The sequence below is a fragment of the Nipponia nippon genome, unplaced genomic scaffold (genome assembly GCF_047370975.1).
Source record: "Nipponia nippon isolate SJK-2023a ecotype South Korea unplaced genomic scaffold, ASM4737097v1 scaffold_9, whole genome shotgun sequence".
Taxonomy (NCBI): domain Eukaryota; kingdom Metazoa; phylum Chordata; class Aves; order Pelecaniformes; family Threskiornithidae; genus Nipponia; species Nipponia nippon.
In genome coordinates, this window is record NW_028262413.1 from 21277491 (window position 1) to 21302907 (window position 25417).

At 36.8% G+C, this 25417-nt stretch overlaps 1 protein-coding gene across 17 annotated transcripts in view; it reads left to right on the forward strand.

Moving 5' to 3' along the window:
• Positions 1-25417, forward strand: part of ATP2B2 (ATPase plasma membrane Ca2+ transporting 2) — a 442035-nt gene that overhangs the window by 222686 nt on the left and 193932 nt on the right. The window contains exon 1 of one of the 17 annotated variants that reach the window (XM_087743152.1): positions 15083-15259. The exons of the other annotated variants lie outside the window; for them this stretch is intronic. The gene's annotated coding sequence lies outside the window, so the exon portion shown is untranslated. Of the gene's footprint in view, positions 1-15082; positions 15260-25417 lie in introns of those variants that run through there. 17 annotated transcript variants of the gene reach the window in all.

The window sequence follows — 25417 nt, forward strand, 5'->3', positions numbered from 1 at the left end:
TGTCCATCAGGATAATTTTATGCTGTCTAAACAATATTCTGTGGGTACACAGGCGGTGTGTATAATGAGTAGCAACTTGAGTTACTTTCAAGTCATAAGACAGATATGTGGGCTTGCAAAGAGAAAATGTCCATTATTAGTTTGCACAGCCAGAAGGCAAATTATAATTGCTTTGAAAACATCCCCTATGTTTTAATTTTAGAAAGTATGGTAATAGAAATGATTCATTATAATAGAACCATGTATGTAAAAGAAAAACTAAACTATTACTATTTTTGCAGGATTTATTACCTAGTGATGATGTTGTATTTGAAATATTAATCAACTGCTTATATTCTCATTAACAATTGTCACAGCATACTTTTTAGCTCGTTACAAATGTTGAACATCAAACAGTGTTTTGGGATGAATTTCATAGATAACAGTAAATGTTCAATATTACATGAAATTGAAAGGAAATATTTGGAAAGAAAAAAGCAGCTTACTAATGAACTTTATCGAATAATGATTGTACTTTGTATAAATTTCTATATTGAAAATTTACATGCTTTCTATTTAAACATAATCTTTTAAAAATACATTCAGGACCAGATTTTGCCTTGTCAGAATTTCACATGCACTGTTGTTTCATTCTTTTTTTACTTTCAGACCCACATAATAGCTGTGAATTTTATTTGTCTTTAACTTGAGCTTAGACACCAATAAGCACAATATGCAAATATTTATTTTTGAAGTTATAATATTTGTTTCTTAACTAAGTAAACCTGTTAAATGAGTAAAATTAGACTACATATTTAGTAGAACATGGAATGCATCACTATTCCTGCTCCTTATTGGAAGCAGGGATAGAGGAAAATAGATTATAGAATTATTTTTTATGAAATACAGCAACTTTTTGCAAGTTGTCATGTTTCATGTAATCAAATTTTGCTTATACTTGAATTTTGAATAGATTCACAGTGACGTTTTAGCTGAAATTCAAATGGTACAGAATGTCTGGATAGGGTGATATATTTGGATTTGCAAATGCTTATATGGAATGTATAACTTCTCTGAAAGGAATTAGCTGAAAAAGGGATTCTCAAAAAGAGTTTTTTTTTTTTAAGGATTCAAATTACATCTGAAATATTGGCAGGCAGTCTGCCAGTCATCAATTTAGCTACAAATGTATCTAAGACCAAAGATTTTTTCATCCCCTCTGAGGGAGACAATCCATACTTTTTAAAATGTTCGTATGTGGGCAAGTCTGTTAAACTGAATTCTGCCTGAAAATACCCAAAGTTGGTAAAGCATGGTTATGTAACTAGTATTGCATAATAATGCATTTAATGATATTCTAATAGGAGTTTACTTTTATCACTGCTTCTTTAGAAGAATAGGTTGCAGTGATGTGACTAATTACCCTCCTTCTTTAAGGTTATCGGGTGTCCTAATTTTCAAGGAGTGTCCTTGCTAACAGGGACAACCCTGGAATCTTGGAGGCTTTATTGAAAATGGGGCAATGTTCTAATTTCAGAAAAATCCCATGTCAACTAGATATCTGAGCAACTCCAGAGCCTCACGTGGACTCTGAGGGCACCGCATCTGTCTGGGGTAGTACCAGTACTGGATGCTTCTCATCTTATGAGAAAAAGATGTGAAATATAGAGCTGCTCCAGCAGCCAGCTATCCCATTTCTGGGGATGAGCACTAGTACAGATACAAAAATCTTACTAGTCTTAGATGTAAAGGAAATAAATTGTGTTTTCTGTTTAGAAGTGTGTTCAGTTTTTGCTTTCTATAACTTCCCTGTAGCTACGAAGCTAATAACTAGTTATGGGAATGGGTCAGCCAAATCGGGTTCATTGTCCCTTTCCACTTGAATGGAAAGACCAGGCAGCAAATGCTGGAGTGTTGGAAAGAATTTCCACAGAGGTTGAAGCTAAATTTAAAGGAGGAACAGCTCACTGCACTCTCTGTTCTCAGACAGTTGTCAAAAGAAAAAAGTGGGTTTAAGAAGCATTCAGATTTGTTTGACTACTTTGTTATCTCTGTACTCAAACTCAGAATATTTTATATGTATTTTAAAATAAGGAAGTCCTGGAATTATATAAGAGGTTACCCAAGTACAACACAGAAATCTCTGCCTTCTGGAGGAAAGACTGAAACCTGAATTTACTCTGTATTCTCAATGCGTGCTAAGACATCTCTGATTGCATATAAATCCAAAGGTTCCTTCTATGGAAGAGCTTGCTGTGACACCTCAGTTCTGCCCATCTAAAATAGGTATGCATGTAAGGTCCTTACTGGATTTCACTGAAGTTTCCTGTACTTGAGAAAATCCTGTGTAATTGTGTATTTGATTTGAATAAAGACTTTCTAGTTTTTCTAGCACAGAGATCTTAATAAATTTGAGGACTTAAACAGGAAATTCTTGAAATGTTAAACTCCTTCACTCTCCTCAAAATTCTGGGGAGTGATTGCTCCATAGTCTCTATGGCATCTAGGACTTCTGCATATTGGGTTCCACAGTTGCCTAGGTAGGCAACTCTCTCGTAAATGTAAGTGGCTTAGTAGGGTATTTAAATACACAGTCATCACATTCAGCTTTGTAATCTAATGTGTAAACTAAATAGGAAACTGCATGCATTTTTCATGTATGATGGTGTGTGAGGACACATGGGAAAACTTTCCTTTATTGGGTTTGGGGTTTTAAAATGTATCACAAATGCATACGTGCTGTTTGTCTTTGTATTATAATGACAACTGGTTTTTAAAATAAGCAATTATAGTTACTGTAGTTTTATTTTGTAACGGTATAAATACTTGGTGTCAATTTAGCAACACCTGAATGAGTTTAAAAGAATGTAGTTTTGTATTTACAACAGCTGACTCTTACCTGGGTAAGTGACAGTTCTAGTATTTCATTACTTCCCCTTCTGTCATTTTGCAGTATAAAATTTCATGCGTCTGCCATCTCAGTTTCTTTTCTTTGTTGGAAAGATTTCGTGTACTCCCACTTCTTGTAATTAAAGTAATGATGCAAAATTTTCTCAAGGTTGAGAAAACTGCTGGAACCACAAAATAGAACATGAGCAAGCTGTAATTGCCTAGTTTCTTAAGTGAAGATATAAAACTCCCAAGGAATTATGCTAGTCTTTTGTGGGGAAGGTATACTGTTAGTATCAAGGGAAATGTCAGTTCTTAACAGTTGATGATAATTAAGGGCCGAGGTTTCAGCTGAGGTGAAGGAATGATTTTGCTTAAGTGTTGGAGCCGATGTGCACCAGTAAAAGCATCTGTGGAACAACTTGTAAGCTGTTTAATGTTGTAAAAATCAACTGAAAAGAGTGTTTGCATTTTCTTTATTAATTAAATAGGGAACATTTCAATGATAATGCATCATGTGGATTAAGTCCTACAGTTCTCATTGCTGCTAATGGGATTTTTAAGTGTTGCAAAATCCATATGCATCAGAACAGAAAATTTGTTTCAGAGTGCCTTAGAAAGCTATTCAGTCATTATTTCTGAAACTTTGTTTGGGCAACTTTAAGTTGGCCAAATCCAATCTTAATTGGATTTGCCTTTAAAAGACTACTACTCTGAACTTCACTGCCCAATCATTTCATCTGAATATACATATGTATTTGGTTAGCAGGTTGCAAATTTAAAAATGCTGTAAGTGTTCCTGAATCATCATATACACAGACAGCTGCATTCTCTGTAACAAATACCTTTTTTATGTTTGCTGGTTCTGTTCTTTAAAACTGTCTAGGCAAGCTGTAAATGATGTTCATATTTGGACAACACAGCCAAACTACTCTGTGCCTGGCAAGTTTTGGCAAGATATAGGTATCTGAGAAGCAGAAGTGAGGATGTTTGTTTGTAACATAAGATTGCATGGGAAAGCCATGCTACAAAGCAGTATCGATAGATTTTCTTTCATCTGAATTCCACGGTGAAGGCCTATATCAATACTAGTCTTTCCCTATCTTCTCTATTGGGTCGCAGTTATTTGGAAAAAGTTTAAGGGCTTTTCCTGCTCTTTTTAGACACACTCATGACTCCTTCATTTTCCAGTTTTTCTGCTTGTCTATCTTCCTTGACACGTGGTATGACAGCAGTACCTCCACTGGTGCCATTGAGAGAGTCCCTGTCTTCCCTTTTCCACAAACTACATCTCCAAGGGTGCTACAGAGTTGCATCGCTTCTGCTGCCCAACTGCTGAGTATGAGATAATGCTGTAAGACATTTAAGAACTAAATGAACATCCTTTCCCGTGCTAAGAGATGCTACCACTTGTTATCTGTGCTGCCAACTGCCTCCGTGTTGCTTTTTCTAGATGTGTGCTGATTTTATTTTGGTTAAACATCAGAGAGACTGACTTCATGCACAAGTTCTCTCTTTGTTAACACTGTGGCTCCACTGAAGTACCAATTGATTTGGTCCTTTGTTTTTCCACCGCTTTACATGATTCCTACCCAACTCTTAGTGCATATTGAGATCTTTTCCCCAGCAGTGCCCTTCCAGATAAATTTCAGTCTTTGGAAAGTTGGTTGAATTAATCATCTCTGAATGCTGATCTGATTTGCTTTTGTTTGTCTGTATATGCCTTTACCAAAGCCTCACTTTTCAAACTGCATTTATGAAACAAAGGTATAAGTGATCAGAACTAATAACTGATAGTGTCTTTCTTTGACCCTAGACGTTCATGTTTAGTTTTAAGTATTGCATTCTCTTGTATACTATAAAACTGCTCATATAGCAGAAATCAATATTGCTCTGTGTATTTTTGGGAATTATGCAACCTGCTAAAGCTAGTAAACAGTTGTTTGGTTTTTTTTCTGACAATCAAAATTAATTCTTTTTAGCAAGGCTGGCTTGATAACATTGTGAATGGAGATTTGTAAATGTATCAAACTCCTTCATTGATGGGAGTTAAGTCCCTTAATTACAATATTTTGTGGACTGAAGGAAAACAGTTTTTAAAAGAGTCTCTCTTATGTGGCCAATCCTATATGTAAGAAATGTAGTTAATCTTTATTTGCAACATTTGGCCTTGAGGTTCAAATGTGTTTCTGAAAATGCACTCTAGGTTTATTTTTTTTTGATCAAATGGATGTGCTTCATTATATGTAAAACATGTTGTTTGGTTTTTTTTTCCCAGTACCAATTATGAAAATTTATCCTTGATTCTGAAAATGAAATTCTATTCCCAATGATTTTGGCAAATTATATCCAAACTCTTCATTTACTCTCAGCGGTATTGTATAATGATGGCATTGTATAAGCAATGAAAACAATTTGGTATGGCAGGTAGAATGTAAATGCCATGTCTATGATGCTTGAGACAAAATCTGGTCATTAAACTTTTTAATATCTGTCAATTCCACTCTTTTTAACTTCCTTTCTCTGTTTAAAACTTGTGAAATAGCATCTGGAGTGCTGTCACCAGTCTCAGTCTCCCCAGTACAGGACAGATACTGACAACTGCAGGAAGTCCAGTGAAGGGCCACCAAGGTAGGGAGCACATGTCATACAAGGAGAGGCTGAGTGAGCTATGGTTGTTCAGTCTGGAGAAGAGATGGCTTAGGTCCATTTAGTTTTATTGCTTTCTTCAGTTACCTGCTTGCTTCAGTGGTGGGTTCTAAAAGAAGGCAGAGCCAGACTCATCTCCAAGGTACGCAGCAAAAGGATATGAGGTAATAGATGTAAGTTGCAGTAAGGGAAATTCTGGTTAAATATAAAGAACTTTCCCACCAGGAGGATGTTCCAACATGGGAACAGTGGCCCAAACAGGGGTGGGAATCTCCATCCTTGGGGATATTCAGAGCTCAACTGGGCATGACCCTGAGCAAGCTGTTCCACATTTGAAGTTGGCAGTGAGTTGGACTAAATGACCCTCAAAGATCCTTTCCAACCTAAATTATCCTATGGCTTTGTTAAGAAGGTAAAAAAAAGAGAGAGAGGGATACTTGATTTGAAGTTAATTTTCAAAGTAGAAATGCATGGAAGTCTGAGCATGCGTTTTTGTGAGTCACATACAACTCAGTCTGATGGGACCTCTATGAGTGTTGTGCTGTGGAGTCAATGGATCCTCTGGCAGTCTTGGAACACTGATTTGAAATGGCAATTCATGCTTAACAGTTATTACGGGAGGTTATGCATTCAGTGTGGTCAACTTGCCATCCTTTTTGATGTTTTTATATTTTTACATGACAGATTTGTGATTTTCTGTTGTTCTCTTTAATTGATTCCATCAAATGGAATTCATACAGGTAAGAGTGGAAGGTGCAGAAACAGGAGAGGAGGACTGAAAGCAGCACAATCTTGTCCTGTGTAGGGAATTAAAAAAAAGTTACAAGTGTATTCCCCAAGTTCTTCCATTTTAGAAATTAGTATGGAGTTGCTTCAACAGTGATAAGTGACCAGCCACAAATTTCTAGAGGAGTTTTCCATTTACTGTGTGAAATTATATAAAAGTTAGGGTAATAAGGAAAAAATGTTGACTGAATCTTGACTGCTTGAGTCCATGTATTTCTTGCTGTGCAAGAAGTTTGACACTTGTTTCTGCAGTGTTATTACAGTGCTTCTTAATTAATGGTTCTATTGTTAAAGCACCCTTCCTGGAAGTGTCACCTTCCATTAGGTGAATTATGCTGCAGTGGGATTAATGAGGGATGCACCATAAAATAATAAACAATACATTTGATAATCATCTTGATAATGGCCTATATCTGAGGGGGAACTTTGGAAAAAAAAAAAATGATCTATGATAAAACTTACACTCAATTAATATGAAGGTGGCACTTCTAAAATGCAGGGTGGGCCGATGAAGGTTACAGGGATAAAAACTAGTAGGTAACTAGTACTCCCTCCCTTGTTAAAAGGAAAAGTGCTAGGGAAAGCCTCACTATAATTCTGTGGCCTTACAGATGTCCACTTAATCCTTCAGAGGCCTTAGTGGATAGGATCGACAGGCAGAGCAGAGGTAGAGATCAGCCAACCTAGGTCAGAGTGGGACCAGAGTGCAGGTCGGTTCTGAAGCTAGAGATCTGACAGCCAAGAGACTTCTGTCCTAATCTCAGGGTGTTAAAAAAAAAAAAAAAAAAGTGGGAATGAAAAAAAGGCATTGTTTAGAGAGGCAGCTTGCTGGCAGAGTGAGACACTCCTTCAGACAGGAGGTTTCCAAGACTTTTAGGATATAATTGTTAAATGGAATTTTAGCTGGATAAAGCCTGAAATATTTGAACTGCATTAACAGCAATTGCTAACTTATCTTCCTGTTAAGTATCTGTGATGTGCTATATTGGGGTTACTCTTTCTCTGACAAGATTTTTTTTTTAAATGAGTCTTTCAGTACACCACCTTTCATTACCATTGTAGTGTTTGCAAATGTACGTTACGTAATGGTCCATGCTTCTGTAAAAGTTGAAAAGCCTGAAATACTGCTGTTCCTGCTAGGTAAGTAATTTGATTATGAAATTTTTACTCTTATTTGAAGGGCTATTTTTGTAGTGTTCCTTTTCAATATTTTATTCTGATAGTGGATTTGCAGGTACCTGTTTGACTATAGTTCTTAATGCCTAATGCATAGGCTAAGATGTTACAGAACACTTGTTTACAAATGGAAGTTTTCCTAATACAAAGTTGCTGGTTAATGCACTGCTAAACAAATGATCTCTTGTCTAAAAGTGTCTTGGAAGGTTAGTTTTGGGAGAGAATTTTAAAAAATTAGAGTCAATTTCCTGTAAGAGGGAGGCATAGCTCTGAGGCCATAATCCAAAAAGGAAATCATGTTATTTAAATAAGAATCTGGGGATAAGACACAGAAGGTCGTGAACTTCAGTAATGCTGAGTGAATTATTTAGGATGGCATGGGAAATAAAAAAGATTATAGAGATAAGAAGTAGAACTAGAGTTTGAAATGTGTCTACATCAGCAAGTCATTTGGTGCATTAGAAGCAGATCAATAGCTTGAAGCAATCAGTGTTGAGACCCCTATATCTATGCAGGTTTTATGTTGGACTAGATTTAGTCTGAGCCTTTGGACTGAAAGTACTCACTACATGTGACTGGATCCAAAGACCTGTGATTGTTTCAGATCTGTATGTGTTCGATGCTTTTGGTGTGAACCTGTAGTGGGGCTTCTGCTTTCTTTCCTTGGAAAGAAATTCAGTTCATGAGCGCCAAAGCTGTTCTGCAAACTGAACTAACACACAATAAAAAGGGATGGTTGTAGGAGTTACTTCAAAACTGCAGTGTTGCTCAAAACCAAAATGTGAATGTAGGGCATAGCAATGTCAGCTGGCTGTGGAGCCTGTTGTAAAAATACATCATCTTATCCTCTGATGGAGAAGCAGAGGTCCTTCTCTCTTAAAGTAGAATTTATCAAAATGAACTATACTGGGTTAAATCCATTTTCTTTGAAGTTGATGGTAAAGCTTCAATGATGTAAATGGGAGTAGAATTAGGCCAACACTGATCACTTAAGGGAAATTAAAATCTAGGCTAGAGAAAAGGCAAAGATCAACTCTGCACAGATACAGAAATAATTTCTGTGTGTTATTCCACTGGTGACTCCCGTGTGCTTTAATGCGAGGCGGAGGGCTCGTTTCTAGGGCAAATGTCACTTAAATCATTCTACCAAGTTTTAACACTAAGTTAGTGGTTATCAGCTGGTAGGATGCAGCTGTCGTGCAGTTCTAGCTGCAGCACAGCATTTCTGTCTATGGACGTTTTGCTTTCAGACGTTGTTAGACTGGCAAAACGTTGCCTGTAATGGTATATCTTGATAAGCCCTGTCTGATGACTAAAACTTCACTCTTTGTGTTACTGTTCTTCAGACTTTTGTGACAACTTGTGAGTTAGAAAGAAGTACCTTCCAATTTGTAGTGCTGAGATTCTAAATAGCTTAAGTTAAAGTGGACTGAAAGACTTCAGAAAATGGATACATCAGCAATATTACTCTACTTTCTACTGTTCCATCTGTGGTAACACCGTTCAAATCTCCACAGGAGGATGCCCCCTGTAATCTGTGTATCTGCTTTTTTCCTCTACTGTGAATAGCAATGCCAGTACAAAGAAATCTGTGTTTTGCTAGTCAGTCCTATGGTGCTGAGGACTTTAACTCCTTTTCAGTCACTGATTTGCTCCTTATTTACTTTTCTTATGTTGTGTTTGGACAGTCTTTCTAATCTGTTGTGGAACAGCAGAGAGGCATATATCACTGGAGTAAAAGAAAATAGACTATTTAAGAGGTTTGCTGTATCTGTGTGCTAGGATTTTATTCTGGTGCATGAAATGTCTTATGCGCTAGAAATATAGCTCCGGTTATAATGCGACTCTGGGAAAAAAAATCTGTCAAAAGGAATGACAAATCCACCAGTGTTTCTTATGCAATTAAAATGACAACTTATCTTTGTGTGATTCATGTTTCTTCCTTTCAAACTGGTGAGCTATTCTGAAAAGCAAAAGCTCACATCTTTAGGTCCTCTGGCTTCTGTGCATCTCTGATTTGGGTACATCTTTATACTGATATAACCCTGGGGATGTTATAAGAGAATAAGAGCTTTGCAATTCCGGCATGACTTCCTGTCTACGCTGAACTGCATCCTCAATTATATTAATCTGACTGTTGCCTATTTAAGCATCGTACTACATCTTCAATGACAGTGGGGTAAACAGATGCAGTAAATAAGCTGTCGTTCCTGTGTGCTCACAAGTGGCAGATCAGGTCAACCAGAGAAACAGATAAACAGGAGCATACACACAGATTTTCTTGTGTCATTGCCTTTTGACTGTGATGTAAATGAAGAGTACACAGAATGCTACAAGAATGTTTTTCAGTCTGTTAAAATGAGGTGTACGTGCTTTTGGCAGTCATAGGAAGACACTGGGGAGCTGCAGCTTGAAAAATGGTTAAATAAATGGAAATGTATAGGAGTTCATTAGTATGAAGACATTGGAAACAACTGGATTACATTTTTTGTTTACTTGCAGATTTCAGTTATTAAATCAATGCAGGGAGTTTGAGTCAGTGCTCTAAGACTAATCATGGAAATCCCAATGTTTAAGACTTTATTGTGTTAAATTGTTACACCTTGTACACAACATGCTACAGATGGGATTAATAATATTACTGATTTTAGCTATGTTACAGACATGTTCAACACTAGTGTGGATCTTTGCAGAACTTGTGACAAAATATAGGCAATTCCTTGTTACCACTTTTACCTTTAGAGGGAGGGATTTAATTTTATTGGTTCATTTGTAGATGTATCCCCATTATAATGATGTAATACATTTCTTTTGGAATCCTGTACTTATCAAATATTTGTGGACCTGGTGTCAGATTAAGTGACTTGGCTTTCTAGTATCTGTGATGATCATTTGTGATGGGTGAATTTCAAAAGTTTAGTTGTGACATAAAGAATTCAGAGACTTACCAAAACCATTTTGGTTTAGAAGTGGCAATCAAAATATTGTAGTAAATGACTGATTTTTCTGTAGCAGCATTTATCCCTGAAAGAATTAAGAGCCCAACAAATCAATAAAGCAATGTACTGTTGTACTAGATGTAGCTTAAAAAACGGGAGTAATCAATCTATCTTGGCATTTTGGGGGGTATTTCTTCCAAATGTCTCAAGATACTTCTTCCAAAAAATGCGTTTTAAGCATTTATTGATACTCTGATAGGAAATGAACACAAGACTTGATTTCATTTTCAAATAATCACTTTATAATCAAAAGCTAGAGCATTCTGTGTTGGATCACTTTTTGAGAGGTATAATCAACAGAGTACCATTTTTTTCCAGAAACTTTATTTAGATGAAGAAAGGTGAAGAAAAAAATATGCTAAAAATAAGCTAAATTTCTTAAGATCTCAGTATCCCTAGATTAGTTCTACTTACAAGAACAGTTGCTGGTTTTACTCTTTGAATTTTGAGATCTGCTTGGAATCTGAAGTTAAAGGTGTAATTTCTGGTGAATGCATAGTTACAGCACTTAAACTACTTTAAACAGAATGTTTCAATCTAAAATTGTTAATGGTGCATGTTGTCTGAGTTATTTTGGTGGAAGTCATTACCCCCACCCCCAGTTTTGGTCTCTTCAAAAGTAGTTGTGAAGTTTGCTAAAGATTTTAGAATTTGGAGTGTTTCACAAAACATTAGTGCCTGTAGTCTTCTAATCTGGAAAAATCTGTGGGAACACAGGACATTTAGGTTCGGTCCCCTATTCATTTTATTTAAGAATTGAGCAGAAGTCTCTCAGCTGTCTAGAGAATATTCTAATTATTAGTCTACAGAATTATTCTCACACTTCTGTTTGCTGACCATTAAATATATTATGGGTTTGTTTTTTTCTTCTACAAAGTAGAACAGTTTCAACTTGAGAGACTAAAATCATAGTGTTATGGTCTGCATGATCAGGTGTAGACCTCCTCTGGGAAATAACAGTGCAGTCTTGATATTTTCACCCCACTGCTGGCCACTTGTTAGCATCGCTGGCAGAAAGGAGCAGCAGGTAGCATGGAAAGCCCCCCTTTTGGTAGCATCATAGATTTATGCTAAGCTAAAATTGCTGGGCAATTGCAGACAAATGGTGCAGTTTGATTGAGTGATGTAAAACTAAGATGCTTATCTAACAGCTAGGTAATACTGAAAAAGGCATTGCTTTATGGAACTGTGGGAAGAGGCTTTTGCTACTCCATTTGTGCTGTGCTGCCACTTTTATGACCATGCTGTACTGATATATGGGAAGTTAAACTACCGAAAAAGAGTAGTTTTGTTACTTTACCTCCCCAAATAGACTCATTGTTTATCTTGCAGAATATATACAGGGTCAACAAATTACATATTTAAGTTTAATAACAATATAGTTATCCAGTGCACAGTATACATTTACCATTGAAAAATGTACATAAAGAAATGCAAATTGACCTAATGCCAACACCATACAAAAATGACAAATGAATTACCAAATTTTTTACACTGCATGTGTGTAAAGAAAAAAAATGAAAAAAAAAGAAGGAAAAGAAAAAAGAAAAGAAAATCCCAGGTCTTAATACAGCATCGAAAAGTTGGCGTCTGTTATGTAGTTTGTGAATAAATGGTGGTCGTGTTCCAACATGGAAGATTTCACTGAGAATGCTCACTGTCAGCCTCTTGCAAAAATACCTTTTCAACTCAATTGTCTCTGCTTATCTGGTTAAGAGATGTGGAGGGAGTTGTTCCCAAAACAGACAAGTAATTTTCTGGAAATAGATTTTAGATCAACACATTTGATTACAAGGAGAAATCAAGCTGAGCTAGTGCACTTTGTGCAACACAGGTCTGTGTTCTCTGCAAGAGACATGGTTAAAATCAGCAAACAATCATGCTCTGTAGCAGCTGAGACATCCAGATGGTCTCAGTTTATCCCTCATTAAAACACATTTTAGTGTTCCAATCTTTAGATAAAGATAGGCTTGAATAGCTGTGGCAAGGCCCATATCCTAAAAGAAAGGTCATGAGCATTTAGACAGTTACAGAAAATGTATCTCAAAGCAACCCAGTGCCTTGGTTGTATACCAGTTTGCATACCAAAACTAGGCAGCTTGCAAATTGGGAAGCGAGGCAGGTCAGAGATATGTGGAAAAGCCCAAGTGCTGGTCCTTCCAGTGCTGTTTGTGTACAATAGTTTCTTGCCTGTCTTGCATTGGTATAAGTGGACATCAAACTGAAGTTACTGACTTTTTGCCTAGATACTAGGGCTCTCCGATTTTGTTGATAGCCTAGGACTTGATATTACTGATTTAATTTCTTGCAAATGAAAGCAGCACTGCATTATGATGATAAAAATGAGTGCTGCAGCACGTGTACTTTGTATTAATCGTATTCATACTAGACCCAAGAGAGTGCTTGCAAACAACTTTTGTCTGTACCTTTTCCTTCTGCCATTAGTTGAAGGAGGCAACAGAAGAAAAGCAGCTGGAACAACCCGATCCATGTGTGTCAGATGGCCACAGAGTGCTATGATACTCATCTCTAACTTTCCATCTTCCCTCATTTACCAGGGAATTAATGAGGACCCCAAGTTGCGCTGAAATTTGAGTATCTGCTGAAGGGCTTTGCTGGATAGGAGTCTATGTATCCTGCAGCTAATTATGTCATTAATTAATCTATTATCTATTGATGACTGGCAAGAGAGTTGCTGAGAATGATTCAGAAGCTACATGGAAATGCTTAAAGTATTTATTTTCTGTATTTTGATAACTCCTTATTACTGCTCTGTAGCCATGATAAATCGTTGTATAGAGTTATAGTTCAGGTATTCTTAGAGAAAATTCCTATCTCTTACTTTTTCTCTTGATTTTTTTCCATATATGCAGATAGCTAATGTAGTTTTAGAGATGTGAAGTGGGAAGATTAATCTCTCTTCTCCCTTGCAGCTCCTGAAGAAGATACAGCTTTATAGTTTCAAAAGAGAACATTTTATTTTTAAGTTGCTATTAATGGAACAGAAAATTAAAAGCTCATCATGGTTAGGATGAGATCCCGATTGAACTTGACAAGGAAGAAGATATTTAATAAAAGTACTAGGCATGATGATGGCTTTAAAATAAATCTGTGTGTTAATAGCTAAATTATGAGGCGATAATCTGATGGTCTATTTAAAAACGCATTTGTAGGAGGATTTTTAGGATGACCCCATAGATAATGTACAGTTGTTAGTATGTCCTGTCCTACTGCTTATATTTTTTGGCTAATTGTATGATTTTAAGGTTGGGCAGCAACATACTACAAAGCTGTCATCACTTTTTATCCATCAATTGATGTCTGCTGCTGTTTTATCAGCTTATTTTTCTGAGCCACCAGCTAGGATAATGTGCTTGAGGGAAAATTATACCCTACATCAGTGGTTTTGTTACAGCATGTTGTACATTATTGGTAATTTGAATGCACCCAGATAAAAATAGAAAGGTTAAGTAGTTTTCCAAATGTTGCTGCTGTGAAGCAGAAAGAGAGTAGTGTCTGCACCATATACATTTTTGAGGGAAGAATGATTTTTTTTTCCCTTTTCAAAAATGCTTGCTAAAATTAATGCTTTCCTTAAAGCTGAATGTAAAGAACAGTTTGCTTTTGAAATTTCTCTCCTAAAACTCTTTTTATTCTTTCTGATGAATTTTTAGGATTAATGAGCCTGGTATATGTCAGCTTTTGTATACATATGTATGTTCAGAAAGTGCCTTCCCATGGGACAGGTATTGTGGTTTTTTGCCAATTAGAAGGAGTTGCAATCAAATGGTGATGATTGCCCTCTGCAATCATCTCTTCAGTCTGTCAACTCTAACGCAGTGGGTTTAGTTTGCTCCTTTATTTTTCTTCCAGTGGTATTAAATGTTTCTGATCTTTCTCAGATGTTTCCAGTAGAAAGGGACAATGCCATTTTTGTGGCTGATATACAGGGTGTATCTATGATTTCTGTAAAACTGTAGTTCGTAGTGTCTCTTCCAAATCAACTTCTTGATTCTCTGTATGTGAGAATAATCCGTGCAGGGAGCACCTAGCAAAAATTTTGTATTCTGATAGAGTTGACTGATATACATATACTTCTAATTCTTTGTGAATGTCCTATTTAAAATCACTGCAGAACATCACTGTATGTCTTTCAGCTAATGCCCACTGAGATTTAAAACCTCCTTTTTGGCTGCTCTCTTTCTTAAGAGTGACCTTGGCTGACAGTTTCCATTGTACAACTGAGTTCTGCGGGTTTTTTTTTTTTTCTCTCTCATCCTTTCACATGGGTTTACGTGGTGCTGACTTATCTCTCCAGTAGCTCTGCTGCTGTTTCATTACGGTTAAGATGTTCATAGTTATAAATCACTGTGGAGAACATATGTTTATATTTGATTTTCTTATAGATTAAAAATTTCATGGTAGATGTTAGGATTCTCTCTTATATGAATGCTTCCCTTTCTTCTCCCCTGATTAAAGAGAAGAATAATCACATGTGGTTTTCATGACAGGTGATAGAAATAAGCCAGCTAATGACCCATCATGCAAGCTAGGAGAGCTGCAGAGGCTCCTGGCCTTGCTTTTGGGTGAGTGATGGGCTAGATGACTGTTCACTCTCTTCCAGCTCTGTTGTCTGTGCTCTGGAACACCTGGAAAGAGACTTTAACCAAATCATAGTTTCAACTGCAATATCTTGTTCTACGTTTGTATTACCTGCAAAATCTGCGCATGCTCATGGCTGAGGACGTTTGCCTTTGAAGCTGGAATTCAATGCTCTCAAGGTTTGGATCTATGTTTAGTAGCAAAGATAGGTAATTTCACCTTTTTAAAGAGAAATTTTATACAGCTGGGCATTTTGGTGTGACTATAAAAATTTATGTGGATTTTTTGAGCACAATACAATTATACGCTTTTGAAGAAAGACAGCTTTTGTGTTCTACCATATATAACTTGTTTTCCATAAGATGTAGCAAAGCTAAAGGATTATTTTTCTTCAACTCTGGTGCTTGTGTATTTATGCACTGAGAGTTCAGTGGCATAAAGGAGATTTAAACAGATATGATGTTTTATAGGAACTTAATTCTAATAAATGTACTGGTGGTGTTAAAATACTGGTAGCTTCATTTTTCAGTAATTTATAACTCCTTTAAAGTTTGACTTTAAATTTGTTATACTTTCACAGGCTGCCTTTGAATTCTGAGTCATATATGTTTAGGCATGCTGTGTAACATACAGGAATGCAGCAGGATATGCTTGTTTTTTATACATTTAGTTAACTGATCTCAAGAGGTAGGTAAGGCAGTTATATGATTTATTTTGTCATAAGTCCTTACAAAATTTAGAGGCATGAACAAAACAGAAGAAAGAATGCAGTGGTATTGTCAGCAGTGTAATAGGAATTGTCTTGTATTTTCTTACCAATTACTGTAAAAAATAGAGAGGAACTGCCAGTGTGGAGCAGTCATTTTCTCCTCTGCAGAGGAGTACTGCTTTAGTTTGGGGTACATGACTACTAGAAGATGAATGGCATGCAAAACAGGCATCTAACGTAATGGAGATAGTACAGAGATTGGCCCAGGTACGTAGGGAAGCTATATAGTGAGAAATACAGGATACTGTTGTGTGCAAGTGTGTGAGGAGCAGATGTGAAGCCATGGATTGTTTAATTGTAGGTGACTGATGTAACTAGGTAGAAGCAGAATGAATTGAGGAGCAATCTGAGCTTAAAAGAAAGCTTTTATAACTCATGCAGTTTTTACAGATGTGTATTGTACTGATGGGAGGCAATGGTGTGATGTTTGAGTGATACACGGTTGGAGCATACCACTTGGTCTATCTGTGACTGGCACCTACTGGATTTATGTATCCTGTTCAATGAGGTGTGTTGTCTAAGAATAGCTGTTTGCTTAAAGATCCTGCCTAACGAAATTAAAATATTCAGGATGGCTGATATCCTTATACTGTATATAACCATTTTGTGGTCCTATCCAGGCAAAGTGGAAATGGTCTCTTGTCTTGAAATATGCAGGCAACAACAACAACAAAATCTGTCTTTGATGGTCCTTATAGCACCAAATGCAGCTGTTTAATTATAATTTGGTCTTTTTGCTCTCATTTTAGAGAACTCAAGAACAAAATATCCTGATCTTATGTAAAAATTCTCTTTTGGCTTCTTTTTTTTTTTTTAAAAGAAAAAGATACAAAAGTTCTTTTTACTGTTAACAAAACGAAAAAATATATTTTTTCAGAAAAGTAGAGTATAGCATGCAGTTTTCCTTACAGCCATTATGGGAATAGTGCATGTGAAAAATGAGTGTGTTTCAATTCCACTCATGTATTTCTAGTCATTCATTAAATAACAACATAATGCATTTTTTTTTTTAACAACCAGATGATTTTATTTCATATTTTATGTTCTTCCTGTTTGATTATTCTGCTTATAGTTCTTTTGCATGGAAGCTGGATTTTCTGAATCTTATTAACAACCAATGGTGCTGCACTAAAAGCTTCAGTATTAGTTTCCTGGCTTTATATCTTTACTTACTAGTATAATAAGATGCCTCTGATAGTGAAACCAAGGGGGCAGATGATAGGGCTGCAAATGCAGACTGCAATGGAAGGGTGGTTTTTTTTTATTTTTGGGTGGGTTTTTTTTGTTGTTTCCCCCCCCTCCCGCCAGCTGTTTCTTATGGAGATCTGTATCATGCTCCAGCATTTCACCTGCTAAACAGTCATATGCCAACTGCTGACTGACAGTTAACAATGTCTGACTTCAGCTGCCACTGTGTTTTCTTGCAGTCCACACTGGCTGGCCCTGCTGGATTTTTTTTTTTTTTTTTCCTTGAGTAACCCCTGAAAAATATAAGAAGGTAGTACCTCCCCCGGCAAAAATGGATTTCTCTGCTATCAGTTTTGAAGCTGCTCTTAGGTAAAAGATGTTGTATGTATAAGGCTGAAATAGAGCATTTTTGGCTAAATACAGCAATCTGATTCCATTTTCGAATGGCCGTGCTGTGGCTCTCCTGTCTTCTGGCTAAAGGTCTGTTAATAACCTCTGATTTTCCTTACTTCTGTTAAAGAGTGACATGGCCAACAGTAGTCAACCAATCCTGTTTACTGCTAATGTTTGGTTTATTTATATGATAGATGCTGAAGAAAAGAAAAAAGAGCATAGCAAATCCATTTTTTGGGGGGTATTCTTTTCTGTGAATCATTTCCCTTGGGTTGCTATGTAGAATTTTAAACTTCTTAGATATGTGAGTGTCAACACTGATCATACTGTAGTAGTTTGGAATTAGATGTTAAAATAGGAAAGGTCTTTTCTATGAAAAATGTTTGGATTTAATCTTGTCCATAAATTGTATGTGTTGGAAAGTATTTCCAGTAGGTTCTGGAACAAACTGTGTTACTTCCTAAGTAATCATTGATACCAGGAATATTGCTATTTAAACAGTTTTTTTTAGTAAAATAGTCAGCCACTGGGACTTTCACATGCTGGATGTAATTTCTATCTTCTTTTCCTTTTAAGAAACACTAACTTTTCATCAGGTACAAAAACCATTGACCTGTATACCATGTTTGCTGACATAGGTTCATTTTTTTTATTCTGGTTTCATCGTTGCAATTTGAGCTGATGTAAAGAAATGCCAGTTGAACAAGCAAGATTTGGTTTGGGCCCTTTAACCTCTAGGGTTCAGAACAGGACACAACAAAATTTTGCTGCAGCTGACCAGTTATGGATTTCCTCAGTTTTTATTCTCTGTGTTATCCTATAGATCCATACTTACGAAAAACATGATACCTGTCAACTTTTTAGTAAAATTAATCCATCAAAATTATTTTCACATTGAGGAGCGCTCTTCCACCGTGCTTCCTTGGAAGTATAGATGTGTTCTTCTTGATTCCATCTAAAGCAGGAAAAGGCCTCCATTTATGTCTGACTTAGTTAAAAAATAATAAAATTCTGGCCTCCTTTAAGTATTTGAGACTGCTGTTATGACAAAATTCTAACCAGTACTGGAAGTATTTCTGTTACCATTTAAGAACTCTCAAAATAATTAGTAGGTTGATGCAGCCCCTAAAGTAGGTGTCGAGAGGGCAGACATGCATTGGCAGAGGAATAATGCGATGCACTTTCAGAGTTTGGTTTTCTGAAATTTACAGGCCAAAGAAGGATTGTGTGTAAAAATTGTAGCTTATTGATTAAAAGGCTGGTAGATGGTTCAGACATAGATAAGATTTGCATCATTACTATCAATTTTTAAGATAAAAAGTTTCTGTCAAGCATTGTTCAAAAATCTGAGAAAGGAAGGTAAAACAAGGCTAAGATACATGTGTACTTCTCAGGAGAAATGGCAGCTTCTACCGTGGTATTAAAACTTTGAGTTAGTCTTAAGTTATGAAGATCAGATAGAGAGGCGAGTTAATATTTCTATAATTAAATGATTAGTAATGGACTAAAAACAACCAAATTCATTGTCCCTTCTGAGCAGAGACTGAACAAAAGTCCAAAAATTTTTGGTAGTGTGGGGTAGAGTAGGACTGTCAGCTGTATTTAATCAGTCTCTATCAAGCTGAAGATCCTATTTGTTGTAAAGAGCTAGATAACCTATTTCTTTTTAAGATGTTCTGGAGAATTTGCTGATTAAAATGAGGTATAACTATATATACCAGGCACATAGACTGTAAAAGCACAAACTTCTCAAAATCCCTTGAAATTGTGTGCTTCAAGCTGGTATCTTCTCAATGGCAAAGGTCACATGGTAATTCAAATTCTAGACTTAGGAAACCTGGTGACATATAAAATGCATGAACAAAGGACAAATGTAGAATGCCTGTCTTTTTAGTGTTTATGTGTCCCTTCCAACTTGAGATATTCTATGATTCAATAATTTGCTTTGAATGAAGCTAGTAAAGAAAAAAATATGGAGTCTAGTGAGTTTGGATGCTTTTTTTTGTGTGGGGTTTTTCATCCTTGTCCCCTGGGTTGATACTGTACTGGACTATAGCACAACATTAATTAAGAAAAAAAAAATGGGGGGGGGGGGGCGGCGGGGAGGCACCTCAGCCCAGGTGAAGAAATTTTGAAAATTTTGTCCTGGAGGTGATGCTGATGAGCTCGTACTTGAGCAGAGGATCTGTCTACTACATCACTGGGTAATGCAACTTCTGTGTGTTTTCTGCTAAAGAAAGGCTTCCCCCCCGCCCCCAGCTCTGTAACTGATGCAATAACCTGTGCTGGATCCTGGGCCTGTGATGGGATATGTTCCTGAGCTGATCAGCTATTGCTTTTAGTGCATTTAACTTAGATTCCCGCCCTCCCCCCCATCTACTTTATTTAATGATACTTGAATATCTGAAGTCTGAATATCCTTAGCTTTTTTCCAGCTATGTTTTCGATTAAATTGATAACATAGCTTGGAAGTCGGCCTTCCTTGGAATAACTGTGCTGTGTTAGTCTCTGTATAAAATCAATGCAGCTATATATGAAAACATGAATTTTCCAAAGCTTATATAGGTGTAGAATGGGTCTTTGTTCAGTGCCAAAAGTACAACCCCGAAGAGTAGGAATACGCGTTGTGTAGGAAGGTAGTGAACAAAAGAAACCCAATAACTGCTTTGCAATGTGGAATTAGAGTCTTGGGAGAATAAATAGCTAATGAAAAATAACCTTTCATTTTATCACTGAAAGCAAAACAAAATAAATTCATGTTATACTAGCACAAGAAATGAGAGAGGGTTCTTAAAACTTTGTGGCTAGTACAAACTTTACTAGAAAACCTCTTTGCATAGGAGATCACTTTTCAGTAAGTATCTCTAACGACATGTAGGGGTCTGTACCAGTTGGAGCAGGTACTGCTGGTTAGCCCTCTGGTCACATACAGCAGTGCCTGAAGTCAGCAGGTGTTGATGGTGTTGCATAGCAAATCCAGGAATATTTCGTAACTCGGACAAGTGCTCAGTGATGAGAGATAATAAACATGATTTGGTTTCTTGTTGCAGTCTGTCTACTAACAGCATTCATAAAGATTGAAATTCTGGTGTCAGAGAAGGAAGGATTTAATCCGCAGGACCTGATCCAATCACCTAGAAGTCGTAGATAGAGTCATTTCATTGACTTTAATGGGACTGAATAGATTCCTTCAATAGTATTTTTGTTCCTGTCAGTAGTTCATTTGGCTTTGCTGTAACCATTCACATGAGTAATGGTGGAAAACAGAGTTTGTATCAAATTGTAGCCTGAATAACTGTACACTGTAACAGGGCACTGGAGGTAGTTTTACTTCACAATTGTTTTTTTAAGTTTCCCTCAGTATACTGGTACAGCATGGAAAAAAAAAAAAAAAACTTCATCAAATTTCTAAAGGAGTTTGATTCTGTTTGGTAGAGGTCCTAAGTAAATAGGCTTATTGTGTAACTGAAATTAATGATATTTTTTGCCCCTTTAATAACAATTTATTTTGTGGCAGTGCCTTTTTTGCCTTCAGATAATCAACAGTATCTTACAGGAGGCGTGGAATAATTTTTATTTACCCTACCTGATAGGAAAAACTGGTACAAGAAGTCCAAGCTGACTGGAGGTGTGGATTCACACTGAAAGGACTGAAACAATTGTTACTTTGGGATAATAATAGATAGTTGCCTGTGATTTTTTTTAATTTTTTTTTTTAATTTTGTAATCTTTTTAAAATAATACCTTAACTTTATTGTCTTTATGTCATCATATTATCAGGGGAAATATATTTCTGTCTTAGAACAAAAACTGAATGAAGCATCATAGAAGAAATTATAATTTTTTGTAGGTGGAATGTACAGATGTCTCATTCCTGTGTGCTCATCATGAATGAATTATGTACGAGTTAACTTAATGCGACTTGAAATTCATTAAGAAATGTAGTGATGAAGTCAGGAATATTTTCAGACAACACTTAGCTACAAAGTTCAGTTTCCCTTTCTTTATCTACTCTTGGCTTCCTGGTATTAAATAAAAATTTCACAGCTGTGAAGGTGCCAACCTGCTTTTATTCAAATGGTGTTTTGTCTTGGTTCCTTCTGCATCTTGTTCATTCCTGGTAATTAAACTTCAAAGTCAGTATTTGTTTTAAGAGAGAGTGAGTTCAAGCATCTTTAGGTGCATTTGGTTAGTTCTGTTGGATGCTTGGTTAGACAATCCATTTCTCGTTCTGGTCCGTGAAGATTATATTCACAAATGGATGGACGTTTTGCCTTTGACATGGAAAGAACAAGAAATTGTAAAAGGTAGTACAACTGGGCCACACTTGGTTTATTTCACTCATCTGGAGACTTCTACAGACCAGGTTATGGTTTTCTTTCGCAACTGTTTTCACCTTGCAAAGGGCTGCTATGAGTTTTTCATCCTCTGAAATATGTTGTCAACCTGTTGCTACCCAGACCTCACATCAAGGTTTGAGGAACTGCAGTCTCAAAATAACCCTCTTGAGTGATTTTGCTCAGACTCCAGGGATAAATACCTACTACTCATTAAAATGTGACACTTCTAGCACTTTTTTCTCCCCTTAGTTTGGGAGTTCTCTATAGGTCCCAAGGGACCAGCTAGCATTATGTCTACAGCCAAATAATAATCCAAGTGGGACAGTAATGCTACATATAGAAGGCTGCGAACTGCTGATTGCCTTAGCTTAATTCAGGGGGAACCAGATCTGTGTGCCTTCTTTCGAGCTGCATGATGAGTGAGTAGTACCTGGGCTTTGCTGATCTCTCTGCCCTGGCATTTCCTCTGCCAGCCCATTAAGAAGTGATTACCTTTTCATCCTTCCTCCTGTAGTGCAAGCAATTCCTTCATCATCGAATTTTGAGATCAGAGTTAGCATAATCTTAGGTGTTAGAGAAAACAGTCAAATTATGAACGTATCCTGAATTTTTGGAGTCATCATGAATCTGTTATTTGTCCATACCTTCAAGGACTGTGAAATGCAAGTCTTGCAATTCTGATCTGGTGAAATCTGGTTTGCTACCTTGCTACTAAATTTTCTGCCAATAGAAGTCCAAACAAGATCAGGTATCAGAATACATGGTGATTATATCGACTTAGAAATCATTCTAACACACTGTGAAAATATTTACAAGCTTCCAAGATGAGACTTTTCCTGATTAGGGAAATCAAAGAATAGCTTTCCCAGCAGGCCTGCAGTTAGCTCATCCAAATTGCTTTTCCTTTAATTGGCATGCATTTCCTTTAAGCAGCTAGAAGATGAAAAACATTTGACTTGGGCTCTACAGGAATGGAAGCCTGTTACCCAAGACACAGCCACTCTGGAAAAAAAAAAAAACACCAAACAACAACAACAAAAAAAAACCCCAACAAATAATCTGAGTTTGTAGTGCATTTGTACAACAAAAATCCATCACATCTTTGACAAACAAAATCCCAGACCAAGATGAAGACTTATATTCTGACTTTTTAATGAGAAAAATAAGGATAATATTTTACTTAGGTTTTTTAGTCTTTTGCTCTCTGAAGTGAATCTAGGTGGGCTGCTATTTTGTCTTTTTGTCCACAGCATACTGTTGTTTTCAAACTGCACTTCAGGAAATTTTTTACCCAAATTTCTTGTTTCTAAAGCTTGTTTCAGAAGCATTGCTAAGAATAAATAAAAAGAAATAACCTTCATTAAAAGCTACTGCTTTTGTCTGGACGAACAACGTAACATTGTGTGTAAAATCAGTCTTTCAGTTACTGGAGATTTTTATTTCTATTTTTCTGAACATGTCTGTGGAGGTTTTCCCTATAAATTGTTGTTATAGGAAATGGTGAGACCAAATATGCGTAACTGAGGATGAAATTATTGTGTGCTAGAATGGTGTCAAAAGCTGTGCTCTTGGAATTTGGGGATGGTGGCTCTTTGTGGCCTGGGAGGCATTTGGTTATAAATTAAAACCATTAAAGCACATCATAGATGATGGGTTTTGGATTGAAAGACATGAGCAGACCTTGGGTTGAAGAGGTTGAGAAATTTTGGCCTGGAGGCCCTGAGGAGACCCAGGACTCCTCTGAAAAGAAAGGGAGAAGTCCCTGAGCTCCTTGGCAATTTCCCACCCCCAGTGCAATGCACCTTCTGCTGCTGAAACTTGTGGTTTGCTCAGCATTGTTCCCTTTGACTACTGGAAATGTTATTCCTCAGATAGCTTAGGCCATAACAGTGGGATTAGCTTCAAGGGCCATTGGATATCTTTTTGTGAACTAGTTGTGCAGACTTGCCCTATAATCAGTGGAAGCAGGCACCCCCAGCATGAAATTCAGTTCACCTAATTTAGGTGTCCATATTAGAAAGAGATCAGTCTTAGTTTAGAAGTGCCTGTTTATCTTCAGAGAATGTCTGGATCTGCAACTCCTATGAGGCAAAAGAACAGTTGTATGATAGATCAAGGTAGATCTGAATCAAATTGGTGAGGGTTTTTCAGTGATACTGTTCTTGAATAATTGTTCATTTTGATTGAAAATGTACAGATATCACTTGCGTTTTTTTAAAATCAGAATTTATTGGTAGTTCACCTATACTACATCCACATCTTGAAAATATCAGTGTTTTGTGAAATAATCCCTTCCCTAACCTCCTCCCCCCAAAAACCAGCAGACAAAAAACCCCTACCCAAACCTAGTGCAAAGCTTGTATTTCTTGTAGAGGAGACTTCAAATTTCACCCACTTCTAGTAATTTGATCTGTTTTGGAGATGCGAAGCCTGTAGCCCCGCTGATGGGGGAATATTGCCATATGCAAGTCTCAAGTTTTCTATTCCTCAGCTTTTGTTAAAGGAATGTTAATCACTCGGGAAGGGTGAGGTGGTCATGTGTCAGTCATGCTAACCTGGTATGCACTCTGGCAAGGTTCCCTGGTGTTGTAACATTAGGTGAATCATGAAGAGCACAAACTCCAAGTGATTTGTTTTTAAAGCACTGAAGGAAGTGTAAACTTCCTATTTGTTGTTTATTAATTAATATTTAATTGAAGGTAAAATAAAAAATTAAGCAGGCAAATGACTCAGACATGCTAAAAAGCAACAACACTGTCTTGCTGTGTCTGACAAATGACAAATTTCTAAGAATAGAAGCAAATATATTAATGTGTAGTGATGGCACAGCGAGTCAAAAGAAATGCTTTTATTGAGAGTGGTGGACACATCCCACAGAAAAATCATGCAGAAAACGTCTTTGACACAGAGTTTAGTACCCTTTGCATCAGTAATGAAATTGGTAGATAGTTCTCCTCAGAAAATACTAATAATTGTCTTTTCATTGTGGTGTTATGGAACAGTTTAAGAACAATTTTGTGTTATTGGAGGAATGTTTAAAAAGGCCATAGGACGGGCAAAGCCCTGTAAATTCTCTGTTAGATAAATGGCATGTGTGGGGTGTTTTGTTTTTGTTTTTAACATCATGGCTGTTTTCGACACCCAGTGTTCAAGACCTTGGAAGTGTACTTATCTTAGGAATAGATTCTTTTTTGTCCACCGGAAGTAAATAGCAGTGTGTCATTTTAGCTATTCATTATTGTTATTGATGCCTCATTTTTTCACATTTTTCTGGGTATTCTTTTTCATGATCAAATCTGAGCCTGCTTTTTGATGTGGCTGTCAACAGCAACTTATCATAGATGAAACCAGGAAGAGTCTGAAATGCTGGTTTTAGGAAAGGGGGGACATATCATCAGTGGAAGTTGTGGTGATTCAGTGCCTCTTGGGATGAGGTTTGTTTTACTGGACATCTGTGGCATTTCTATCCTGCAGTGCCTTCAAAATAATGCTACAGGCTGATGTTATTTCTATTCATAATACTGATCCATCCTGTTTAAAAACACGTAAAGCCATAGTGTGTAAGGTCTTTTCTGTGTGCTATACATAGGGAATTATCTAGAAGTGAATTGGTATTGTGAACGCTATCCTGCCTGCAAGCGTGGAAA